Raw genomic sequence first — 10,891 nt, forward strand, 5'->3', positions numbered from 1 at the left:
TGGAGGAAGCCGGATTCATCATTTTAGACCCAGGAAGAGGTTTTGCAACGGGTGGAGGAAGCTGGAGCTGCTGACAAGATTAAAAGGTAAGTTTTTTTCACAGCACAAGTAAAATGTAAACTTTGATGAATTAAAGTGCCCCTGTTTTTATTCCAATTTTTAAAAACCGGGTATGTTAGCATCAAAATTTACATTCACTTTAATCATGGTAATTACTGTATGTTGTTGCATGTGAGGCGCAGTAATTGTTTCAAAGTGTATTCTTCTTTCCTTACCTTCCTCTATCCCTTCTTTCCCTTTCTCCCTCCCTTCAATCCTCAACTCCCCTACTCCCTGCCTCAACTCCATCCCTTCTTTCTTTCTTTCTTTCTTTCTTTCTTTCTTTCTTTCTTTCTTTCTTTCTTTCTTTCCTCACTCCCTTCTTTCCCTCCCTTCTTTCCCTCCCTTCCTTCTTTCTCTCAACTCCCTCCCTTGCTCCCTTTTTTCCCTCCCTTCTTTCCCTACCCCCTTTTCTCCTCTCCTTCCCCAGTTTTCTCTTCTCTCTCCCCTCCCTTCTTTATTTCATTTCCCTCCAGTTTCTCCCCTTCCCTTCTTTTCTCTCCATTCTCTCAGGGAGAAAATGGTATGAGATGCATGCAATTCAACCCACCTGTATGCAAGTGTTTTGCTAGCCCATTTTCTTTTGAATTGTTATGAAAAAAAAAAAATTACACACTGACCCAAAATAATATTAAGGGGAAAAAAGGCCTAAAACCATTGGGTGGGGGGGCAGCAGAATTTTGAGTGCCTAGGGCAGCACAAAACCTAAATATGCCACTGGTCAGCGCAGATAGCGATAAGCAATATCCCAACCAATATTGCATATTACAAGTTGACGGTTGCGCTCAATGGATTTAGGGCACCTGAAGACCTAGCGTAAACTGTAAGAGTTGCACAAAACACATCACAAACACATAATATGTATATATTTATATATAAGTGTGTGTATCTATGTGTTTATATGTGTAAATATGTATATAAACACATATATACACATATTTATACACTTTTGAGCCCTTTCGAGTCAAATACTTTTAAACTTGAAAAATAATTGTTATTTAATTTGAATGTGTTTTACTGTGTTAGAAATATAAATTTTTATGCATTCCAATGTTCTTCACTTAGAAGAAAATTTTATTTGTATTTTTAAATCAATATTTCTGTATATATCTGTATATATCTACATCTGTATATAATATATTCATATATATATAAAGTTATAGATACATATTTTACAAATAAATCATCAGACATATATAGAAATAAATATTTAAAAATAAAAAGAACATTTTCTTCTATGAGAAGAACATTGGAATGTAAGATATTCATAACTACCTTCGGGTTTAGCGCTGTAGGTCTAACGCAGTGTCGGGTTAGCGCCCCATTGAAATCAATAGGAGAAGTTAACATGGTCACGATATCCAAAGTCCTGAAGTTTAAGTTTTCTTTCATGCAAACTTTTTACTTTCAACTTGTAACACACATTCTAACCCAGCCACATTCAAATTTAACTTTGATTGAGGTTGGCTTGCGAGCGAAAAAGTTTGTTAGCGTGCCACTTGTAATCTGGCCCTCTGTCTTTCTGGGCAACAATACTAATTTGGCCCTCTGTCTTTCTGGGCCACAATACATGTTTCTGATTATGTGTGGATAGGTAGCCGTGTAGCACTCACCTGGCTAAAAATGCAGATTATTATTAATTTATTATGTGTGGATAGGTAGCCGTGTAGCACTCACCTGGCTAAAAATGCAGATTATTATTAATTTATTTGTAAATAGCCCCTAAATTCTTCAGTGTGAGGTACACAGGAAGGGGTACACAATAAAACTATGATAACAAATACAGATACATAAAAAAAAAAAACTAAGAGAAGCACATTAATAAAGAATAAGGAGGACCCTGCTCCAAAACACAACAATCATACAATTTTAAAATCGCATCATGGGCCAGCAGTCTGATCACAACGTTCACAATCGCACTGTTCTAAATGTAGCATATTACCGCGCTGGGTATAGCAGCCAACAACTTTGCCTAGAGCTGGAGCCAGTTACATTTAGTTGAATGGCGTAAACGAGTGTGCTGTGATTAGACAGCAAGCCTGTAACGTAATTTAGAAAAACAAAAGAGGACAGCGATACTGTAAGGTAATTGTAGGATTACCTTTTTTTTCTGTAACCAGTTGAGCAGAAGATGGGTTGTAGAAACCAGCCAGTAAAGCAGAAGGGAAATCCGTAAACATGCCAAAGGTCGGAACCAGAGGAGCTGTCAAAAACCAAGTATCAGAAGAGGAGGATAATACTAGTGCAAAAGCCATGATACATTTCCAAACAGCTTAAGCCAGTAAATTTGGCTACAGATAGTGTATCACAATAGAAGGGTCAGACAGGTTGTGTAAGCCAGAAACTTTGCCAGGGTCAAGATCAACAGGTCAGAAACAAGGACGCTTCAGTCTTCACGCAAAATAGCCAAGAACTGAATGTGACTCTTAGATGACCTTTTAACACAGGCTGGGTGCCAGGAACAAGGCCAGGGTCGTTTCAGAGTAGAAAATATATCAAGAGAACTAAAACTTAGTGCACTAGCTTAGTTAAAATGCACAGACCAGGCAAAAGAGTATCCAGAGAGTTGGTCATGCTAATTTGACTTTACTTATTGTGGCCCATGACTCTGTCTGTAGCAGTTATCTTTCTAATAGTGCGCCAGTCAACTCCATCTTCCAGAACAGCGCACCTCCTGGCACACTGCAACCCACCAAATCTCGTGGTGAAACAAGCTGGTCTGTACTTTCCTGGGGCTGTTTATTTCTGATCTAACATTTATACAGTTTGTTAAAAAACACAGACAATCTTAACGCTGATGTACAGGGTTAGTCAGATATCTTAAGAGGTTAATAAAGTGTGGTTTACACTTAGCGAACAAAAGTTATTTAAAGTTTTCCTTTTTTGGCATCTTGTCTGTGCTTTGCAGATCACTCTTTTAACCCCTTTAGTTTAGTTTTTTTCAGGACCCTCAAGGGGACTTGGATATTTTTTCTTCTGTGTGCCTTCCCAATAATATGAATCCCAATGGAAGTATTAGTTTTATCTTTGTTCTTAAAGTAATGGTTAAACTCTGCGCCGTTCCGCAATGTAATATTATAGTATAAGTAATTTCACATTTATTTATTTACAACATTAAGGGCTAGATTACAAGTGAGGCGCAAACGGTTTTGCACTAGCGATATTGTGTTTCCGCGAGCATTTTTCATTCTGCTGATATTACAAGTGGGCAGAAATTGCGCTAGCGCAATCGCCTTTTACACTTTAATACTTACCACGATCTCAGAGCTGCGGTTAACCATTTTCCAAAACAAAAAACGTGCACAAAACACTTCAAAAATACATTACAAAGTACAGTTACACTCATATTAACACTGTCTAATAAAAATGATTTAAAAAAAATATTGGACAAAAAAGTTATAAGGACGCAAAGATTGGAGATTTCGTGTGTTAGAAAAAGACAGGCAAAGTGCTTTCACATTGAGACACATATACATTGCTAAAGATGTATTTGTATGTATATTTATATATATATATATATATATAAATATATATATATATATATGTTTATATATGTGTACATATATTAATGTTTTTATATGTGTATAAAAGTATTTACAGTCATATATACACATAAAACATTAATATATATGTACTAATATATAAATACATATATATAAGTGCATTATATTCCTTTGCCATTAAGCAGATAAAAAACATAATAAAACATATTTATCCAATATTCATATTTAATAAAGATTTTAACTATGTATTTACTGTAAATAAAACCTAGCGCCCATTGCGCATACAACATAGCATATTCGCAATAACAAATGTGAACATTTTCCACTTTTTTTCTCCATTGATCTCTACAGGAGAATACATGCACGTGCAAAGTTTTTTTTGCGGTATTCGGGTTAATGCTAGTGCAAAATACTTTTTTTTGGGATCTAGCCATGTTTTCGCTTATAAAAAAAACAAATACCGCGCAACTTGAAATGGAGCCCTAAATTTGCAAAGTTGGATATGATTATTCTATCCTAATAGTTTTTACTTACTCTTCACTCTCAAAGAATGACATTTCCTTTTGACAACCAATCATCTTGTTAGCCATATGGCTCGCTATTCTCTATTTGGTCTCCTGGTATTTGTTAAACGCATGCACAAGACAATCATGGAAACACATATTACGGGAAGATAGGGAATCCCAATAACGTAATAGTAAACAATGAATTGGAACGACAGTTCACCAATCACTGTGATCAGGTTACAGAGGAAGGTTAGAAGTGCTTTTCTTTCTCAAGATTGTCTTTTAGTTCTCCAAGTAAACACTGAATCTTGTGAGTCAGTGTTTACACTGGAACAGCTAAGAAGACAATCTGAGCATCCTCAAGGCAACAACCCCTCTGGAGCACACATTGAGAAATGTATAGAGCGGGTAGGAACGCTCTATATGTCACAAGAAGACAGAAAGGCAAATGAAAGAGGGCTGAGATATAAAACAAATACAGAGCAGTAAAACTTATATACAGTATTTATAAAAAAAATACATCATATATATATTATATATATATATATATGATATATATAATTTACTATCACTTTAAGAAGAAAATGCATCAATTAACTATCGGCTAGACTACGAGTTTTGCGTTATGGGGCTAGACTACGAGTTTTGCGTTATGGTGAAAAAGCAGCGTTATCAGGTTATAACGCTGCTTTTTCACTACCGCTGCTATTACGAGTCTTGTAGGTTTAGGGGCACCGCACACTTTTTTGGCCATAATGCAAATCAACTTACGCAAATTGCGTAAAGTCTTTTTTCAATGGGATTTTCATGGTGCCAGTATTACAAGCTTTCATGGGAGGCCAAAAAGTGAGCGGTACAGCCTATACCGTCAAGATTCGTAACGCATTCTAAAGTCAGTAGTTATGAGTTTTACGTTACAAATGCTGTAGCATAAAACTCATAACTAAAGTGCTAAAAAGTACACTAACACCCATAAACTCAATCAGATTGAGCTCGCATTCTATTGGCTGATCGGAACAGCCAATAGAATGCAAGCTCAATCTGATTGGCTGATTCAATCAGCCAATCAGATTTTTCCTAGCTTAATTCCGATTGGCTGATAGAATCCTATCAGCCAATCGGAATTCGAGGGACGCCATCTTGGATGACGTCCCTTTAAGGAACCTTCATTCGTCGTTAGTCCGTCGGTGAAGAAGGATGGCTCTGCGTCGGCTGCTTGAAGATGGTCCCACTCCGCTCCGGATGGAAGAAGATAGAAGATGCCGCTTGGATGAAGATGTCTGCCGGTCCGGATGTCCTCTTCTGCCCGGATAGGAGGAAGACTTTGGACCCTCTGGAGGAGCTCTTCTTGCCGGATAGGAGGAAGACTTTGGACCCTCTTCTGGACGGATCTGTGATACCCGGCGTGGTGAAGACAAGGTAGGAAGATCTTCAGGGGCTTAGTGTTAGGTTTATTTAAGGGGGGTTTGGGATAGATTAGGGGTATGTGGGTGGTGGGTTGTAATGTTGGGGGGGGTATTGTATGTTTTTTTTTACAGGCAAAAGAGCAGAATTTTTTGGGGCATGCCCCGCAAAAGACCCTTTTAAGGGCTGGTAAGGTAAAAGAGCTTTACAATTTTTATTTTAGTATAGGGTAGGGCATTTTTTTTTATTTTGGGGGGCTTTGTTATTTTTTTAGGGGGCTTAGAGTAGGTGTAATTAGTTTAAAATTCTTGTAATTTTTTTTTTTTGTAATTTAGTGTTTGTTTTTTTGTAATTTAGTGTTTGTTTGTTTTTGTAATTTAGTTTAGTTGATATAATTGTAGATAATTGTAGATAGTTTATTTAATTTATTTATTGATAGTGTAGTGTTAGGTTTAATTGTAACTTAGGTTAGGATTTATTTTACGGGTAATTTTGTAATTATTTTATCTAGTTAGCTATTAAATAGTTAGTAACTATTTAATAGCTATTGTACCTAGTTAAAATAAATACAAAGTTGCCTGTAAAATAAATATTAATCCTAAAATAGCTACAATATAATTATTATTTATATTGTAGCTATATTAGGGTTTATTTTACAGGTAAGTACCGTATTTAGCTTTAAATAGGAATAATTTATTTAATAAGATTTATTTTATTTCGTTAGATTTAAATTATATTTAACTTAGGGGGGTGTTAGGGTTAGGGTTAGACTTAGCTTTATGGGTTAATACATTTATTATAGTAGCGGTGAGGTCCGGTCAGCAGATTAGGGGTTAATAATTGTAGGTAGGTAGCGGCGACGTTGGGGGGGGGGGCAGATTAGGGGTTAATAAATATTATGTAGGGGTCGGCGATATTAGGGGCAGCAGATTAGGGGTACATAGGGATAATGTATGTGGCAGCGGTGTGCGGTCGGCAGATTAGGGGTTAAAAAAATTTAATAGAGTGGCGGCGATGTGAGGGGGCCTCGGTTTAGGGGTGCATAGGTAGTTTATGGGTGTTAGTGTACTTTAGAGCACAGTAGTTAAGAGGTTTATGAACCGGCGTTAGCCCAGAAAGCTCTTAACTCCTGGCTTTTCTCTGCGGCTGGAGTCTTGTCGTTAGATTTCTAACGCTCACTTCAGCCAAGACTCTAAATACCAGCGTTAGAAAGATCCCATTGAAAAGATAGGATACGCAATTGGCGTAGGGGGATCTGCGGTATGGAAAAGTCGCAGCTGGAAAGTGAGCGTTAGACCCTTTCCTGACTGACTCTAAATACCAGCGGGCGGTAAAAACCAGCGTTAGGACCCCCTAACGCTGGTTTGGACGGCTAACGCAGAACTCTAAATCTAGGCATAAATAATTCCTATTTAAAACTAAATACTTACCTGTAAAATAAACCCTAAGCTAGCTACAATATAACTAATAGTTACATTGTATCTAGCTTAGGGTTTATTTTTATTTTACAGGCAAGTTTGTATTTATTTTAACTAGGTAGAATAGTTACTAAATAGTTATTAACTATTTACTAACTACCTAGCTAAAATAAATACAAATTCACCTGTAAAATAAAACCTAACCTGTCTTACACTAACACCTAACCTTACACTACAATCAAATAAATTACCTAGTTTTAAATAGGAATTATTTAGTTATTAATAGTAGGCTTTATTTAGATTTATTTTAATTATATTTAAGTTAGTGGGTGTTAGAGTTAGACTTAGGTTTAGGGGTTAATAAATTTAGTATAGTGGCAGCGACATTGGGGGCGGCAGATTATGGGTTAATAAATGTAGGTAGGTGGTGGCGATGTTAGGGGCAGCAGATTAGGGGTTAATACTATTTAATGTTTGTGATGCGGGAGTGCGGCGGTTTAGGGGTTAATAAGTATAATGTAGGTGTCGGCGATGTCGGGGGCGGCAGATTAGGGGTTAATAAGTGCAAGATTAGGGGTGTTTAGATTCGGGGGTTCATGTTAGGTTGTTAGATGTAAACATAAATTTTGTTTCCCCATAGGAATCAATGGGGCTGCGTTAATGAGCTTTACGCTGCTTTATTGCAGGTATTCGGCTTTTTTTCAGCCGACTTTCCCCATTGATGTCTATGGGGAAATCGTGCACGAGCACGTACAACCAGCTCACCGCTGACTTAAGCAGCGCTGGTATTGGAGTGCAGTATGGAGCACAAGTTTGCTCTGCGCTCACTTCTTGTCTTTTAACGCCGGGTCTATAAAAACCTGTAATACCAGCGCTGTAGGTAAGTGAGCGGTGACAATAACGTGCAAGTTAGCACCGCACCCCTCATAACGCAAAACTCGTAATCTAGCCGTATGTATTCTAAACCTTGGTATAGTGGAGAAAAAAACAACTATTAAAAACAACTTTACTGAACTTATGTCAGGGTTTTCTCCCTCCTTTGTTTGCCATGTGCTGCTGGCAGCCATTTTACTCACCTCTCTTGCTGACTCTGGTGCATACTGTGTGATGCTGCTCCTTTCTTGCACTTCCTTTTATGGCCAGACTGGTGTTCATCATCAGTGTGAGACAGGATGCAGTCTCAGAATTGTAATGTCATCACTTATTATTTTAAGGGCCTCTATTTAGTATACTTTGCCCTTGCATTGTCTCAGACCTGTTTGTGAGAGCTCCTGTGTATTACCTGGCTGTCTGACGTCCCTTCTGGTTCCTGATCCCTGGCTTGTTCCTTACTCTGCTGTTCTCCTTGTTCTTGATTCCGGCTTGTCTGACTACTCGCTTTGGCTCCTGACTCGGCTCGTCTGACTATTCACTTTGGCTCCTGACTCGGCTCGTCTGACTACGAGCTCTGGTTTTGATTCCTGGCTTGTTTTTTGTTTTGTGGACTTTTTTTTTTTGCTATAAAGGTGTGATTATTTTTGCACTTCTCGTCTCAGTCTGATTCCTGGCACCCTGACATTACGCAAGGGCCATGAATCCTGATGGTGCTAATAATCCACCTTTACCTGCCATAATTTCCAGAATGGATGAACAGGATCACCGCTTGGATCAATTTGCACTAGCCCTGCAAACCCTGCTGACTTGCACTGCACATTTGGACCAAAGTGTCCCGCAAGTTATGGCTGCTCCTGTTTCCGCTGCTGCACCTAGTCCTACCAGAAACATGTCCGGTTCTGCACCTCTACCTCAGCGATAGGGAGGCAATCCTAATCAGTGCAGAGGGTTTTTGAACCAGGTGGGCATTTACTTTGAGATGTTACCTCAGGCGTTTCCCTCTGACAGAGCTAAGGTGGGATTTCTCATCTCATTACTCTCTGACACAGCTCTTGCCTGGGCTAATCCCTTGTGGGAGACTAATAAACCTGTGATTTCAAATTACCCTGAATTTGTGGCCTCCTTTCGAAGGGTATTTGATGTTCTGGCTCGCTCCTCCTCTGCTGCTAAACGACTCATGTCCATTCAGCAAGGTACTAGATCTGTTGCTCAGTATGCCATTGAGTTTCATACGCTTGCCGCAGAGGTAGGTTGGAACAATGAAGCCCTTGTTGCCGCCTTCTTTCATGGGCTCTCTGATGCGATTAAAGACGAAGTTGTGCCAGAGATTTACCAGAGGATCTCGAGGCATTGGTGTCTTTTTTGATCCAAATTGACATCAGACTCAGAGAGAGGCCCTCTTTCAAGGAGCGCTTGCGGAAGCCTTCTGTTCCATTGTCTTCTACGTGTTCATTCCCACCCATGCCTCCCTCTCCTCACATGCCTCCTGGTCCCGAGTCACCAGGTACTGCTGAGTCGATGCAGTTGGGATTCACGCGTCTCTCCGCGGTGGAGAGGGCCTTTAGGAGGAGGGAGGGGCTCTGCCTCTATTGTGGGTTACAGGGCCACCTTTTGAAGTTTTGTCCTACACGGCCAGGAAATGCTCACACCTAAGGTCCTGTCGGGGGCAGACCTTGGGTGGTTTATCCTCGTCCCCGGAACCGCTAAAGGAGAAACCTTTGGTCACGGTTGTCCTTTCCTGGGTGGACTCCTCCATAGTCACCCAGGCTTTTATTGACTCTGGTGCTGCGGGCTATTTCATTGACAGTGCTTTTGTATCAAAGCACTCCATTCCTGTTTTGCCTCGGTCCATTCCGCTTGCATTGATGGCAGGCCCCTTCAGCCCGCACTCATTACACACGAAACTGCTCCGGTATCCATGGCTGTTGTGGCTCTCCATTTTGAAACCCTCCAGTTCCAGGTGATAAACTCTCCGCATTTTCCGGTTGTTCTGGGTTATCCCTGGCTCCAAAAGCACAATCCCAGTCTTGACTGGCGCAGGTCCGAAATTTTGTCGTGGTCTTCGCAATGTATTTCCACTTGTCTTCGGAAACCAGTTAAAGTCTTGTGCACTTCTTCGGCATCTCAATTGCCAGAGGAGTACCGAGAGTTCCTAGACGTTTTTGACAAGGTGCGTGCCGGTACGTTGCCTCCTCATCGGTCTTACGATTGTGCCATGGACCTGCAACCTGGAGCCATTCCTCCTCGGGAACGGGTTTACCCTCTGTCTGTTGCGGAGAATTGTGCTATGGAGGAGTATGTTGCTGATGCTCTGTCGCGGGGGATCATTCGCAAATCCTGCTCTCCTGCAGGGGCTGGCTTCTTCTTTGTAAAGAAAAAGGGTGGCGAGTTAAGACCATGCATCGATTATAGGGGTCTTAATCATCTTACCATTAAGAATGCTTACCCTATTCCACTCATTACGGAACATTTTGACCGCTTCAAGGGAGCTACGGTCTTTACTAAACTTGATTTGAGAGGAGCGTACAGTCTTGTTAGGATCAAGGAGGGCCATGAATGGAAAACAGCATTTAACACCAGGAGCGGGCATTATGCATACGTATCTTGTAATGCCCTTTGGTCTATGTAATGCTCCTGCTGTTTTCCAGGAAATTAATAATGATGTCTTACGAGATATTTTGCAACAGTGTGTTTTGGTGTACTTAGACGACATCCTAATACACACACCCACACTTGAGGCTCATTGTTTTGATGTTACACAGGTTCTTCAGAGACTATGTGAGAATGGCCTGTTTTGTAAACTCGAGAAATGTGAGTTCCATCAGACTCAAGCAACCTTCCTAGGTTATGTTATCTCCATTGCAGGGTTCTCCATGGATCCTGAAAAGTTATCTGCAGTTCTTCAGTGGCCTCGCCCAGTTGGTCTTCGGTCTATTCAACTTTTTTTGGGTTTGCCAATTACTATAGAAAGCTTATTAAAAACCTTTCTTCCTTGGTCAAACCTATAACAGACATGACCCATAAAGAGAATGATCCACTCCATTGGTCACCTACTGCCATTAAGGCCTTTGATAGTCTTAAAACTGCC

This window comes from Bombina bombina, chromosome 6 (assembly GCF_027579735.1).
Source record: "Bombina bombina isolate aBomBom1 chromosome 6, aBomBom1.pri, whole genome shotgun sequence".
In the NCBI taxonomy this organism is placed as follows: Eukaryota; Metazoa; Chordata; class Amphibia; order Anura; family Bombinatoridae; genus Bombina; species Bombina bombina.